We start from the raw sequence: 16,127 nt of genomic DNA on the forward strand, positions 1-16,127 counted from the left end.
GCTGCCTCCAGGGTGATGTAACACAAAGATTACACAAAGAGTAGACATAATAACACACACACATACAGAAGATAAGATTCTGGAAAAACCCAAGACAAAGTCATATTGTAATGTACGTGTGCGTGAGTGTATGTTTGTGTGTGTGTGAATCATTGTACACTACAGGTTACTCATGTACTGGGTGTAGTACTGGAAGAAGGATTCATTTTAGAAGTTAACGTTGCAGTACCACAGTGTAGTTACAAGTAAGATTCAAAATGTGAAGTAAAAGGTCAAAGGTATATTTCATTATTGGATTATAAGTATTGATGTATTAGCATTGAAGCTAATTATGCTACATCAAATGGTCCCTGCAGCTCCTAGGTGCTCCATGAAGAGGGTTTAGGACATCAGGCAGACACTGGTGTCATCCAGTAGTAACCCGTAGCCATTATCTAACCATAAATAGATTCTGCACCAAATCGCTTGCTGCACAACTACAACCATCCTTTCCCTCGATGTTCTATGAGTCCTTATTAAAAATACTCTCAGGAGTTTATTGAATTACACTTACCTCCTCCACTACATTCGACCTACATCCAGACTAACTTTGAACACAAATATAAGAGCTTCACCCTCCTCAGTCCACACGTTCAGCGATAAGTACTTTGGACCGAGACACACCTCAGTGATGCATTTGAACCAACAACATTCATCAGAGGTGTGACAAAGTTCTGCACCTCACCTGACTCACCTGGGACCAACAGGGGACTACTTTCTCTTGTCTTTACTCCACCCACTGAAGGTGAGTTTAAGTAGAAACAGTGAGAGAGCCATGACTGATGTGCTTTCTGTGTCTTCGGCTTCGCTCTGAGACCAAGTTTAAAGGAGGATCTCTGCTGTCGGTCTTCAGAGATCCTGTTGTTTTGTCGTCTAGGCACAGCTTCTGTAAAGTCTGTCTGTAGAGTTGGTCAAGAGAGAAACCAACGCAGGAATGTCTAGTTTGTATCCTCAAGGTCAGATCCAACTGTTAATCAGGTGTTTAAAGAACCTGTGTGAGGCCTTCTCACTGGAGACAGAGACTCCCTGCAGGCTGAGAAACTCAGACTCTTCTGTCTGGACCATCTACCACCAGAAAGAGTCCAGCAGCGCCCCCTGCTGGAGGATCACCAGCTGCTCTCAGAGGCTCTGATAGACCAGGTCAAACACCAACATCTCAACCCAGTCTCCAAAAAAAGCGTGAAATGGCTACGTTGGTCCACCGTGATAAACGTAGTCATGTTACGTTTTCCCCCAAAATAACGTTACTATGTTACGTTTCTTTTGGCCCATTCATTTACATTGCTTTGCAAATAGGTCACGTGACTATCAAGTTTCCCGGTAGCGAAAAGAAAAACATGGCGGACGGTCAGCATAATCTCCGTGAAAAACACAATATTTTAAGAAAGCATCAGCATTTGTATGCATTTCGATGGCATTTCTAGCGAGAAGTATGCGTTATTCTTTCATAATCTTCTATCAGAGACTGTAGAAGACCTTCCGTTTATTCGTTTCTGCGAAGATTTGAGTGTCCCTTTGGCAAAGCGTGGCTACGCAACGCCTTTAACGGCGCATTATTAAAAAAACACTTCCAGTGGGGGCGTAAAGAGGCGTTCAGCCTTAAAGCCACTAATCGCCAAACAAAACAAACTCAAAGCACTCGAATCACATTATGACTTTTTAAACATAAATTCCGTTATTTTTATGAGTTTTCAATGAAAGAATGCATCATTTCCGGGGGTAGGCATGCCCGGGACATCCCGAATTATGGGCAATTTTGATTTGTCCAGCTTTTTGACAGCTCCAGTCCCGACTTCCAATCACAGCCTCCTAAATCAATGACGCGCCTAAAACTCTCGGTTCGAACATTACGTCTTGTTTACATGGGAAAGGGGGGCGGGGCTTCGCCCTCAGAGCGGAGCGTCATTTCTCGCTCCACACGTCTCCTCTTTTTACTGGCCAGGAAAACGGGCGATCTATCCCACGTGGGTCTGGCTCCATTCCATTGGCTCTGACGAATCCATAGAGAGGCGGGACTTATCATTTTCCCGGCAAACGGAGAGATTTGAGCTGCATTGCTTCCACTGTGCGTGAAGTGGCCGTGAGGCCTCCACTAAAGTCTCTCTCTATTTGTTCTGCTTTACTCAATAAAAGTAAAACCTTTACAGATATACTGTCCACACACTAGGCTAACATAATGGAGACTTCCAGGCTTCGTCCTTTATGTTTTATGGGGATAAAGCCCCTGTAAGTAGTTTTTTCCCAAGCAAATCTGAGTTTCTTCTTTTTTTGTGTGTCCCATACAAATATCAAAATATATATACTGATTTTCACATCCAAACACACTCACTTATGTTCCCTTTTATCATGACAACAAGAAATTTCAAGATATACCTTTTGCTTTCATAAATATGACAGTTTTAGTGTGTAAATGCCCAGCAGTGTACGGTCCGGGGGCCCCTATCGGGCCACTTGTTAGATGGTTCGATTAGTCTATCACTACTATACTTTGATCTGACGACTAATTTGCACATCATGCTCGTACCGGCATGGCTTCGCCCTTCCCAGGCATAGTTCATCATCTTCCGGGGTCCTATAGCCAGTGTTGGGAAAGTTTACTTTCTACATTAACTAGTTCAAAGTTTAGTTTACAAATTTTAAAAAGGAACTAGTTCAGTTCATAATTCAAAATATTTGAACTAAGTTCACGGTTCCAAAAAATGAACTAGTTCAGTTCTTTTTTTCCATACGTTGCTGCGAGCTATTTTTTTTTTAAATTATTGCCACAGCCCAGAACCACAGACAGCAATTATTTTATCAGTTTTAACACTGAAGCGATGCATCAGATTTAATCTTCTTATCCAATTTGAATCCTTATCCAACCAGGGTTTACATTAGCATTGAGGGGACAGCATTTCCCTAATGATTCTTTGATGCTATGTTGCTGTCTATTCACTCCACACTAGCAGCAGTTGCAGAGTTTACCCCTACACTACATTCTCAAACACATGCTGCTTAAATGGTCTTTTTTAAATAAGGAATTATTAAAAGAAAAACAGGACAGTAATCATTAAGGTGCAAATGTTTGCAAAGAAAGGTCAGATTCCTCCCATCCTCACCGACCTTGTCAGTAACTTCATAAACTCTTTAAAATTATTATACGCCGCCTCTTTGCTACACTTATTAATGCGCGTTTATGGTGTGTTTTCTATAGAAATCTGGTACCCCATTGAACGATGTTAAGCTGAACGAACGCGCCGTTCATAGACACCAGAATGAACGAGAACAGTGACGTTCATCGGGCATTAATACAGTACGTTGAGTTCACGTTCGCCCAAAATATCAACAAGTTTATGAACGCGTTCAGGCACAACACTGTCCCAAAAGGGCCGGGATCGCACCTCACCCAGCATGCCTCGGCCTTCACTTTTTTCACTACAGAGTTTTGTTGCACCCTGTGACTCCGGCGTTAGACTCCTTCGACTGAGTTTTAAGATGGGTTGGATGGGTTACTGACTAAAATTTATGCCCCCACCCCCTAACTGCCTCAGGGAAACTTGTAAATATAATAAGTCAAATAAGTCAAACAAGCAAGTTGTATCTGGTTTAACCCTTTTATTCCTGTAGGCGTTTTTTAGGTCTCATGCTGGAAATTGCATTTACACACTAAAACTAGGATAACGCATGTCTGATGATAGTGACAGTGAGTCTGTCGATCAAGATGAGGATGGAGACATAGTAGAGGTTGAAAATCCTCCTTGTTGAACACCCCACAATACATTCTGTGCTCCCTCTGGCATAACATTTCTAATGATATCATGTCCCCCCCTTCAGTATTTTAAGACATTCTTCAGGTTATTGTAGGCCAGTTGAATGTGTATGCCATAAAATTTGACACAAACAAGCCCTTTAAGTTTACATGTTTTGTATGTGGATTTTGTACATACAGTGTTGGTCATTTCATTTCTTTGTTTAATATTTTTGAATTTATGTTTGAATCCATTTGTGGTTAATGTGCTCAAAATGCACTACTTTCTTAATGATTACATTGCTTGTTTGACTTATTATATTTACAAGTTACCCTGAGGCAACAGACCTAAATCAAGTTAGGGGGTGGGGGCATATATTTTAGTCGGTAACCCATCAAACCCATCTAACAAGTGGCCCGATAGGGGCCCTCGGACCGTACACTGCTGGGCATTTACACACTAAAACTGTATGATTTATGAAAGCAAAAGGTATATCTTGAAATTTCTTGTTGTCATGATAAAAGGGAACATAAGTGAGTGTGTTTGGATGTGAAAATCAGTATATATATTTTGATATTTGTATGGGACACACAAAAAAAGAAGAAACTCAGATTTGCTTGGGAAAAAACTACTTACAGGGGCTTTATCCCCATAAAACATAAAGGACGAAGCCTGGAAGTCTCCATTATGTTAGCCTAGTGTGTGGACAGTATATCTGTAAAGGTTTTACTTTTATTGAGTAAAGCAGAACAAATAGAGAGAGACTTTAGTGGAGGCCTCACGGCCACTTCACGCACAGTGGAAGCAATGCAGCTCAAATCTCTCCGTTTGCCGGGAAAATGATAAGTCCCGCCTCTCTATGGATTCGTCAGAGCCAATGGAATGGAGCCAGACCCACGTGGGATAGATCGCCCGTTTTCCTGGCCAGTAAAAAGAGGAGACGTGTGGAGCGAGAAATGACGCTCCGCTCTGAGGGCGAAGCCCCGCCCCCCTTTCCCATGTAAACAAGACGTAATGTTCGAACCGAGAGTTTTAGGCGCGTCATTGATTTAGGAGGCTGTGATTGGAAGTCGGGACTGGAGCTGTCAAAAAGCTGGACAAATCAAAATTGCCCATAATTCGGGATGTCCCGGGCATGCCTACCCCCGGAAATGATGCATTCTTTCATTGAAAACTCATAAAAATAACGGAATTTATGTTTAAAAAGTCATAATGTGATTCGAGTGCTTTGAGTTTGTTTTGTTTGGCGATTAGTGGCTTTAAGGCTGAACGCCTCTTTACGCCCCCACTGGAAGTGTTTTTTTAATAATGCGCCGTTAAAGGCGTTGCGTAGCCACGCTTTGCCAAAGGGACACTCAAATCTTCGCAGAAACGAATAAACGGAAGGTCTTCTACAGTCTCTGATAGAAGATTATGAAAGAATAACGCATACTTCTCGCTAGAAATGCCATCGAAATGCATACAAATGCTGATGCTTTCTTAAAATATTGTGTTTTTCACGGAGATTATGCTGACCGTCCGCCATGTTTTTCTTTTCGCTACCGGGAAACTTGATAGTCACGTGACCTATTTGCAAAGCAATGTAAATGAATGGGCCAAAAGAAACGTAACATAGTAACGTTATTTTGGGGGAAAACGTAACATGACTACGTTTATCACGGTGGACCAACGTAGCCATTTCACGCTTTTTTTGGAGACTGGGTTGAACATCTGGGACAAGACGAAGGACATGGTCTCCTACACTCCTGTGGTTCTCGACTAAAACACCGCTCATCCAAACCTCATCCTGTCTGAAGGTCTGACCAGTGTGAGAGGAGGAGAGAGACAGAAGCTTCCTGTTAATCCAGAGAGGTTTGATCACCGTCTTGTGCTGGGCTCTGAGGGGTTTAACTCTGGAACTTACAGCTGGGATGGCGGACAGACAGTACAGTCTGGTTTCTGGGTTTGTCAGCAGAGTTTGTGTGGAGGAAGGAGACATTTCTGTCTGGATTAACGGGAACATTCTTCTTTGAACGGTCCCCACCAGCTCCATCCACAGATCTCGTTTTGCAGAAAAGGCCTCAGAGAATCAGAGTGCAGTTGAATAACTTAATATAATACTTAGTCCACTTCTGAATGAAACATCATACAACTAAAGAGGGATCTTGAGTTTGGTTGATAGATGAGACGATTTCTCTGCTAATATCTCATCTTGTAGAGCAGCACAAGTATGGCGGTGTTGACACGTCTCTGCCTGTAGAGGGCGCTCCTGTCTCACATCCACAGCTGCATGAGCATCTCCAGGGTAAATACTGTATAACTGTAATCATTACTTAAAAGCATTTATTAAAAGTGAATATGATGTTATGTGCCCAAGCCGATATACCATGTGTTGTCAAATCGTTGCATTTGTAGATCATCTAATTAAATAAATATAATGTAAGTGTTTATATTTATTATTCAGTTTATACATAAATTATTTGCCGGGTGTCTGCGATATTGATAACAATACAGTGATTTATGTTCATGCAAAGAACAAGCTGCACTTAAACTCACATCCACACAAATGTAACTAAATGGCTGGCAAATCCCTGCCTTCCCCTGAATGTTAAACAGACTGTTTGTATGCTCTTCACAAAGAGGAATTGCAAAGTGTCACCAGAGCCAGATGTTTATGTTTCTGGTGAGAGGCTACAGGTAGTGTCAGATTATAAAAATGTATTATTGATTCTAATCTCTCTTTCAAAAACAGGTAAAACACGTGACCACTGTCTTGAAATTCAATCTTGTGAATTTTCGATATAAAAGATCTGCATTGTTTAACCATGCCGGCTGCAAAATTGTATTTAAATGCAATGATTGTCCCCCATCTGACCTACTGCCTAACCAGCTGGGCACAAGCCAATAGCACAACATTAAAATCCATTCACACTCTCCATAAACAAGCCCTAAAAAAAACTTGATAGAAGTTGAGTGTTGCAAGTACAGTGCATCTACCATTTACCATAACTTCACCATGTGATACATTAAAACCAACTTGAGCAGATTCATTTAGTGTCACTGTCACGTTCTTCAGGTAATGCAGGTCAACAATGTCTGAAACATTACTTATTATTTAATGTACTGTAAAGTGTACAAGAACTGATACCAACACCAGGGTAGTAATGGCCTCATAATTAACCCTTCAACAATCGACCCGTCTTACTTCTTAACCTCTTGAGAGTCATTTCATATTTAAAGGTTCGAAGCCACGACCCCTCAAGGCCCGAAAACCAACGCAGGCAGCCAGGCATGAATCAACCTCCGAAGTTTGGCCAGCACAGATCCATCATCGTTTGTCCGCCCCGCCTGCCGAAGGTCAAGAGCACATGAGACAGCTTAGAGACGCATGAAAGGCCGGCCTTCACGGCCTCGGCCCTCTGAGAGGAAATGAGCGTGTAATGAATGTCGCACTGGAATCAAAGGCAGGCAAGATGAATGACGGGGGTTGGCTGGAAATCACCTGGACAGGGGGGGGGGGGGGGGGGGGGGGGGCGGTGGCGGCGGGGGGGACATAAAGAGGGAGAGAGAGAGAGAGAGGATGGATGGATGGAGGGAGGAGTAATTATTAGTGATTGAGCGGCGTCCCCCCTCCTCTTCCCCCCCACCCGTGTGTTTCATTAGCAGTAAGGCTGTTCACACACAATCTCCTCTCTGTTGGGCCATGCCAATGTGCCCCCCTCCCACCCCCATACCCTCCCCTGGTTTATTTGACCATCTAAAATCTTGACAGTTAATACCTGTATGTTTCCAGCATAATATTGTCCCTGGCAGAGATCGCCAGAAAATGTATCCCCGTGAAAATAAACATGTGCCACATTCGCATGGTAGGTAACAGAAGGGCCATGTGCTTAAAAGGGGGGGGGGGGGGGGTTAGGAGACGCCACAACAAGGAGCCGTTGGACAGAAAGATGCAAGGGGACTTTTTCAAAACAGGCAACTACCTTTAATTGCATCTATAGCGTCAACGGCGTCGGCTGAAGAACAAAGGAACCATAAATCACCTGAGGGTAGATCGTCAGCATCTTCTTCTCCGACCAGTGTTGCCTGAAATCATGGCGGCATTAGCCAGCCACGGGTGGCTCCTTCGTTAGCTTGCCAATTCTGCTGTGCTTGCGGCCAGCTAGTTAACCAGCTGTTTTGCTAATTTCACAGTGCTTATATACTACTTTGTTCGCAGAAAATGAGCCCAACGTTGAGCTGGCGGCGCCCTTCCGCCTCACTGCTCGCCTCTAGGTGAACAGTTTCCCAGAGCTTCTTGCTAGCTAACTAGCCTGCTGTTCCACAGTTGATGGAGGTAATTTTCTACTGCAGAAGATCTCAGTGATGGAAAAGTGCGTAATGTGTTTATGTGAGGAAGGTTACGGTCTTCTCATCTCTCCACACAGGTTTTCAGCTTTTTTTGTATGTCCTCAATTACAATTGTTCCAGCGTCAACATTAATGCGCATCACTAACTAACTAACTAACTAACTAACTAAAAAAGAAATTGTGCTGTCTCACCTCACAGGTTTCCATTGACCATGTTCCTGCTTCCTGTCATGGCCCAGCTAACAACTGCTGCGTCATCATTATTATTATTTTAAATATTGATAAAATTGATATTACTGTCATTATGAACCAACATTACCTTTTTCTATAATTTGGGCTTTTCTTGTGTTGGTTTTCCTGCAGTGGTCCGTACATCTGGCTTACTACTCTCAATATTTGAATAATTTCTGTCAAAGCAATTGAACCATTATAAATCTTTTACATTGTTAATTTTGTACAAATGACATCCATTGTAGTCTGTCCATCCCGGGAGAGTGATCCCTCTCGTCCCTTTTTCCCCAAGGTTTTAATTTTAGTTTTTCCTGTTCCAATGTGTGGATGTCACTTGTGTGTAATTTTGGGCTGAACAAAATAAAATTAATTTAATTTAATTATCAAGGCCAAGAAGTTGATTTTGTTGACTGTTTTCCCCCGCATAAAGGCTTATTGCTAAACTAAGCTAAGCTGCAGACGGTATAGATTCATATATGTACTGTAAAGATTGAGTGCTTCTCATTTCCCTTTAAGAAAAGCGGATGTTCAACAACTCCTTTGAACGACAACAGCCTTCTGCCATGAGGCCAAAAGTGGTGGCCCTCACTTAGCCTCTGAGCAAACACAGAAACACCTGCACTCACGCTGCGATGCTACATCCTCCCGTTACCTCCACATGCACACATTTCCCCCTGTGCGTCAAAGGAAAAAGGGAGGGGGGGTGGAAGGTGATAGGCTACAATCATCACCACCACCACCACCATCATCATGGTAAAACACACACAGGGACATGTTTACACACACCGTTTATCAGGGGCCAGAGTGGCTTTTTTCTCTCTTTTTCCCCCGGGCTGCCAGGCTCCAGGGAGGAGGAGAGCTAAAAGTCAACATTTCCAGGGTGAAGCTAGATGACGGAGCTGCAAACCACAGGGCCGTTAAGCAAACACCTGTGGGCTCAGGTGGAAAAGAGAGGCCTCTCCGGCCGAGAGAAGGAGCTCTTTCTCTCAGGATCAAGCCTCTCAGCACATGACCACTTGACACTCTGGCGGCTTACGATTGAATGCTGTAATTTTAATGCAGTCTTTCAACCCTCTGACGTCGAAACAAGAACTGAAGTAAATTGGAGGACTCATAAAATGGACTCAAATTCTATATTCTATCTAATCAATAACTTATGTTTAGCACCAAAAATATGCTTTTGAGAGGACTGTGCCCTTTTTGGCGCCTTGAAACATGAAAAATTGACCTCTACGTAGGTCTCTACTTGGCGGTCCACTTATGGTCCACGTATGGTCTCTGTATCAGTCCACGTAGAGGTCCACATATGGTCTACTAAGAGGTCCACATAGAGTTCCACTTATGGTCTATGGAGAGGTCCACATAGAGGTCTGCGTAGAGGTTCACCTATGGTCTATGTAGAGGTCTATGTAGAGGTCAGTGTAGAGTTCCACCGATGGTCTACGTAGAGGTCCGCGTAGAGGTATGCATAGAGGTCCACATATAGTCTACGTAGAGGTATGCATAGAGGTCCACATATAGTCTACGTAGAGATCCACGTATGGTCTGCATAGAAGTCCACATAGAGGTCCACCTGGGTCTGAAGCACCTATCACAGTTTGCTTCGTCCTCCGATCTGGAGTTGACTCACTCTCCAGCGAGCTCTGGTGAACAGAACCAATAAAAAGCCTTTTGTTGTGATCAGTGTCTTTGGTGTTTGTCCCACCTGCAACTTGTAAACTCCTTATTGCAGATTAGATGTTCCCAATTTGTTCCCCGATGAGGCCCTGGCTTATATTTGCCTAAAGGGGGCACTGGAAGAGCAGCTGGTACAAGCGGAATGCAGTAAATACGTGCTCGCCGACCTTGGGTTTCGGTTTCAAGGCAATTACAGAGTCTCGGAAAAAAAAAACACAAGACGGGGAGCAGAACTTCTGTCAAGAGACGGGGCAGATGGGGGCACAGTGAGGGGCTTTAAGAGCTTGAAGGTGTAGAGTGCTGCAGTAAGAAGGAAAAGGAGTCGTTTCCAAGAGGTGGAGGTGTCAGTTTGTGTTAAACAACTGTGAAAATAACAGAAACAAAATGGTAAAAGCAGAGAAACAAGTGACACTAAAGTACTTGTGCAGCAGAATTTCTGTGTTTAGATATCTAGTAAGAGCAGTATGTTGGTCCAGGTGGAGCTACTTTAATCCAACGGGTCCCAAAATAGGGGGCATGCCCCTCCACAGGGTCACTAGATAAATCTGCAGAGTCATGAGATTATCAACAAGAGAGAAAAGTAAACTAGTTTTAAAAGTGAATATTGCCTTCAGGACTCATGTTAATTTACCTCAAAAGTATATTGTGAGCTCTGTTGGAGCGCTTCTTCTTTCAGCTGCTGATACAAATGCTCCTTTACTAAGCTGGCTCAGACCGGCAGGAATCCCACTGAAAGCTTTAAATGAGGCACTATTTCAGGGAAGTCTGATCTTTTTTCTTGATTTAGAAGTTTACACAGATTTTGGAATGTTTCGAGCCAGTCGGCAGAAAGAAGTTGTCATTGTACGTTTCTGTAAGGTATGGTGAATATCAACCTTTAATATGTTTCATGAATACTCAACCTCTTGTGTCATGTCAAGCTTGCAGAAATGCAGAAATGTAATGTGACTAGTTCCTTTCAATTGTATTTGTATCAATCGATATCACAAATTGACCTCAAAGAGCTTACAATGTTTAGGTTTAGGAAACAAAACTACTGAATTCATTTTCAAAAACAGGATCACGAGGATTGTGTTTGATTAATAATGTAACAATGTAACACAACAATGTAACGCAACAATTTTACGCAACAATGTAACGCAACAATGTAACGCAACAATGTAACGCAACAATGTAACGTAACAATGTAACGTAACAATGTATATGAACCCATTTAACTATTAAATCCATAAATAAAATGGTTAAGCGGTGAGCAAAGTGAGTTTCTGACCTTGATTCTGTATTCATCAAACACAGTTTTTAGCCATCTTAGCATCCTGACTCTAATAAACCAATGATGGTGATATCTTGAGAACTATTGATTCTAGGTACTAGTTTTTGATTAACCGTGCCACAATTCATAGGAAGTGACATGTTTGTTTTGGCGCATCCCAAGCCGATTGTTATATGGTTGCATTATATTCTCAACTCAACGGAAACTGCTGTTACAACCATGTAGATACCATCAATTTATCCATGTAGATACCATCAATACATCGCACTACAGGTAGAAGGAGAAATGTGCATTTTGAAGTACAACCCCTCAGTTTTTTTTTAAATGAAATAAATAGAACTGAATTAAAATACAACTAAATACATCAACAATGACAATGATTGTCATTGAAGATCCCCAACATGTAATGGGAGGCTTTTATGTTGAGGATATCTCAAAAGCATTGCAAGATATTCCCACTAATTCAACAGAGGTGCTTTTGCAACATTAACTAGAGAGCAAGCTTTCCATGAGTGGACTATGTGACTAATGTTTCCAATCACACAGTAAAGGACACATCTGTTCAGCCAAACCATTAATATATTCTATTTTTCCTGCCATCTAAACATTTTTTTTTTCCCCCGCTGGAATGAGGTTTTATAAACACAGCGGCAGATTTCCAACAAGACTTGTCTCCAGGGCCCCTGTAATGGAGGCGTTGGTGACTGGGAACAAATTGACTCTTTATTGTTATTGGTCTAACCTCACAGCAGACGGTTTTTAACAGTGTCACTCACCCCTGTCCGTCTAAATATCAGCAGAGCAGCCTCCACACCCGTCTCGCTCTCTGAGTTATTCTGGTCATAAGCGGAAGACTGAAGACTCCAAGAAAGTCTGCAAGGAATGTGTACTTTCACCATTTATTGCTTGGAACTGGCAAGTATCTAATCAAACATAGTCAATACTAATATTTAATAAAGATTGAAAATCAATGTACAGTTTATGAACATTCCCTCAGGGTGTTTCATATATGTAGTATGGACCTGACATCATGAAAATATGAATATAAAACAATAAAAAACAACAACTGAAGGAGGAGAAGAGTGTGAATGTATGGAATCATCCTCTAAGTCAGTGGTTCTCAACTGGTCTGGCTCCCACCATTACCCCTTAATGACAAGCCGCGACCCAAATCCCTCTATCAACGGGGGGTGCTAGCGATGTCGACGGGAGGGGGGGGTGTGCTAGCGATGTCGACGGGGGAACATGGACGGACGAGCCGGCAAAAAAAACCGACACTCCGCTGCATTAGAAAAAGTCCCTTCAAAATAAAATCACATGAATTCTTTTTTTTTTTTTCATGCAACGGCCCGCGACCCACTAAGAACCGGTTCCCACCAGTTGAGAACCACTGCTCTAAGTGAAGGTGTGTGTGTGTGTGTGTGTGTTAGTATCAGGATGAGAGAAACACAGCTTCCCTCCGTTCCAGTCCAGATGCACTCTGAACCTCTGAAGTTTTTTCTGCGTCCCTTCCTCTGGACTTTGCTAACTAACCGGGATGTACTGTCTCCTACCTCAACGTCCCAGCTGTGAGACCCTGAGTTAAATCCCTCAAAGCCCAGAACAGCGTAATAGTCATTCCTCTCTGGATTATCAGGAAGCTTCTGTCTTTCTCCTTGTCTCACACTGGTCAGATCTTCAGGCAGGATGAGGTTTGGATGAGCAGTGTTTGGGTCCAGAACCACAGTAGTGAAGGAGACCATGTCCTTCATCTTGTTCCAGATGTGGTAGGTCAGGTTGCCCAGGTGTTTGGCCTGGTCTATCAGAGCTCCTGATGGCAGGTGGTGATCCTCCAGCAGGGGGCGCTGCTGGACTCTTTCCTTTGCAGCCTTGCAGTGCAGTTCAGGAAGTTGCTCTGACAGAGCTCCTATCTCTCTGCTCAGAGCCTCCATCTTCTCCTCCATCATCTGACTCTTCTGCTCCTCTTCCACTCCCTGCCTTGTTGTGTTATCCCCTGTCTGCCATGTCATTTTTTTATTCATTTAAAATGAAGTATTTATCTGCAATTGGGTCCTACTTCCGCACCCCCAACTGTGACAGTGAATGACTCAGCAGACTCTTTCCCCCCTAGCACGGATCAGACCATCTGGACGCCTTTTGGCAGCGGAAGACAGAGTTTGTTTTTGGGCCGCGGAGCTACCAGACGGCCTGCCTCGAGCTCCGAGACCTCCTGAGTCCAACAATCTTCTAGGCAGAGGAAGCGGTTGCAGCGCACCCCGGCTCCTTCTGGCCCACAGCTGACTTCCGTTCCCCAGCAGACTCCTCATTCAAACCCCCCAACCCTGGAACCCGCCAATTCCAGCGGAGTAAACTCGTGCGATATAAAGCGCGGCCAAAATTGGTCAAATTGTCAAAATGGTCTCTCCAGCTTCGAGTGAGTAAAGAGTTTATTGTCCTCTGTTGCAAAGAATGACTTTAGGGGGTGGATGCTTTGATTTGGTCGTTGCTAATGTGTTTATTGTCAAAATGATCGGCTTAGGAAGTCAAGTGGGCCCTGGTTTGGGCATAAACAACAACTAGAGACTGAGAGAAAGACCACAGTGTACTTAATGCAGCAGAGATGTATTAGTCGGGGGGGGGGGGGGCATTTTAGAGCAAACATAAAGTTGTTTAAGCCTCCTCTGTGCTGCAGCTCCTCGGCCTACCACCATTCCTCACATCCTTTGGCTGTTTAGTCGAATCGACTGAATCGGGTTGGTTTCATAGGTGATCCGTGACAGCCTCGCATTATCCTATCACTTCTGTTCATCCAATCACGCCCTCATAGGAGGCCAAGCGGTGAAGGACACGGATTGAGCAAAGAGTAAAAAGACGTGAGAGGGACGGAGAGGGAAAGAGCAACACTCCAGCAGCTCTGGTTTCAAACCACCAGAGACGCTCCTCGACTGCCAAAATCTCCCAATTTGAACCTGAGCTTTCTGGCCGCTAATTAAGAGCCTGGTCTAAACTAAATTTATTACGCTGAGCTGGTGCTCCTCGTGCCATCGTAAATTACACTGCCAAAGACTTTCAGATCAAAACCAAGGCCCCGCTGTCCTCCGGGGAAGGAAAATAAAATAAAAGGGAAACGTGGATTTTCACAGGTTTGGATTCTGCGAGCCCTCTCTCCATTTTCTGTCATTTCATTTTCTAAAGGCCACATGAAGGTCGGGATTAACAACAGTGTCAGTCGCTGAGTCAGCGCCCTCTAGTGGCCATATGACTGATGAGAATGGTGGTTAAATTAACTAAAAAGAAAGCTAATTTATGGGAGAAAGACCGCTGTTTACATGATCGTAATCCCCCATAAGATTCAACGTGTGATAATCCCTGCTACCATGGCAACCAAACTCCCTAATCTTAAGTAGCTCCAGTAGCTACATTTAGATTAATTTCACTCAAAATTTTAACTTAATGTCCAATCTCATGAACATGACGATACTTCATTACGTGAATGTTAATTATCAGGGCCGTCAATAGATTAAGAAAAATTATCTTAACTAATTAATCACGCATTTTGAAATTCATTCATATTGATTCATGGTGATTAACTTTTTCATTAAAACTAAATCTTAAAAGTAATGAGTAATCACTTGTATTTTGCTTGTATTTTAGTTTATTAATTGTTGATCTAATTTTGAACACAAAACTCCACACATGTCATCATCATGGAAGTGGAACATGTTGAACTAGCGACTCTTCCTGCTGTCCTCGTGCACGTTGCTCTCAACTCTCCATCATTTGACGGCTGTGCCAACATTCTCCACATATATAGCCAGGAATTTTAGGGACACAGTAGTGGTCCTCTGCAGACCGTGTCCCACACAGGGTAACGTTAGATGTTGGGATGGAAGTAGGCTAGCAGCTAGCATAGCCTAGCAGCGAGCTTAGCATAGCCAAGAGAGCCAATAGGTGTGTAGACGACACAGTCAACATGGCCCTACACTTCATTCTTCAGCACCTGGACTCCCCAGGAATCTGTGCCAGGATCCGGTTTGTGGACTTCAGCTCTGCGTTCAACACCATCATCCCGTCTCTGATGCCACCAGTCCGTCAAGATCCCGGAGTTTGTGGATTGGATGGACCAAACTCATTGGATTCATCTCTGGTGGGGATGAGTTCGCCTACAGGTTGGAGATGGTGACTTGGTGCAGCCAAAACAACTTAGAGCTCAACGCTCTGAAGACAGTGGAGATGGTTGTGGATTTACTCTTGAGCCCCATCCTTCTGGCAGGAGGCCGCGGTCCATCCGGACCAAGACCCCACGCCTGTCGGTTGGTTTCATGAACTGAGTTTTCATCTTATTTTATTTTATCGTGTTTTATTCCTATATATTGCACCAATTCACCAAGTCAAATTCCTCTATGTATGTGGCAATGAATGGCTTCTAATTCTGATGAAAAACCGACTTAGTTTGGTATCAACACAATCAGTAAAGAATATTGAGGTCATCACTCATCATCATTTTAGTTTGACACTCGTTTTGGTAGATTTTCTGCTCCACGACTCACTGCCGGAGTTCCTTTTGGTAGACACTTTCAAAATACTAAACACGAAAATACTGGAACCAGCTTATAAAATGCACATCACGCAAACCCAAAATTTGCCCGTGCGTGAGTGTGTGTGTCACCTCTGCTCACTTCAAATGACAATGTAAAGTTTTTCTTTTCTCTTTTTCTCGACGATGATGATGGGTTTGAGTGTTACAGCCCCAGTGCGTCATCGGTGGAAAGAGGGGAGGAAGATTATAGAGAGAGAGTTATTGCTGTTAAATGAGTTTTGACAGCATGACATCACGCGGTAATTAAAAGAATTCCGTTTCCAGTTCCCGCG

Source organism: Pungitius pungitius, chromosome 8, assembly GCF_949316345.1.
Source record: "Pungitius pungitius chromosome 8, fPunPun2.1, whole genome shotgun sequence".
Taxonomy (NCBI): domain Eukaryota; kingdom Metazoa; phylum Chordata; class Actinopteri; order Perciformes; family Gasterosteidae; genus Pungitius; species Pungitius pungitius.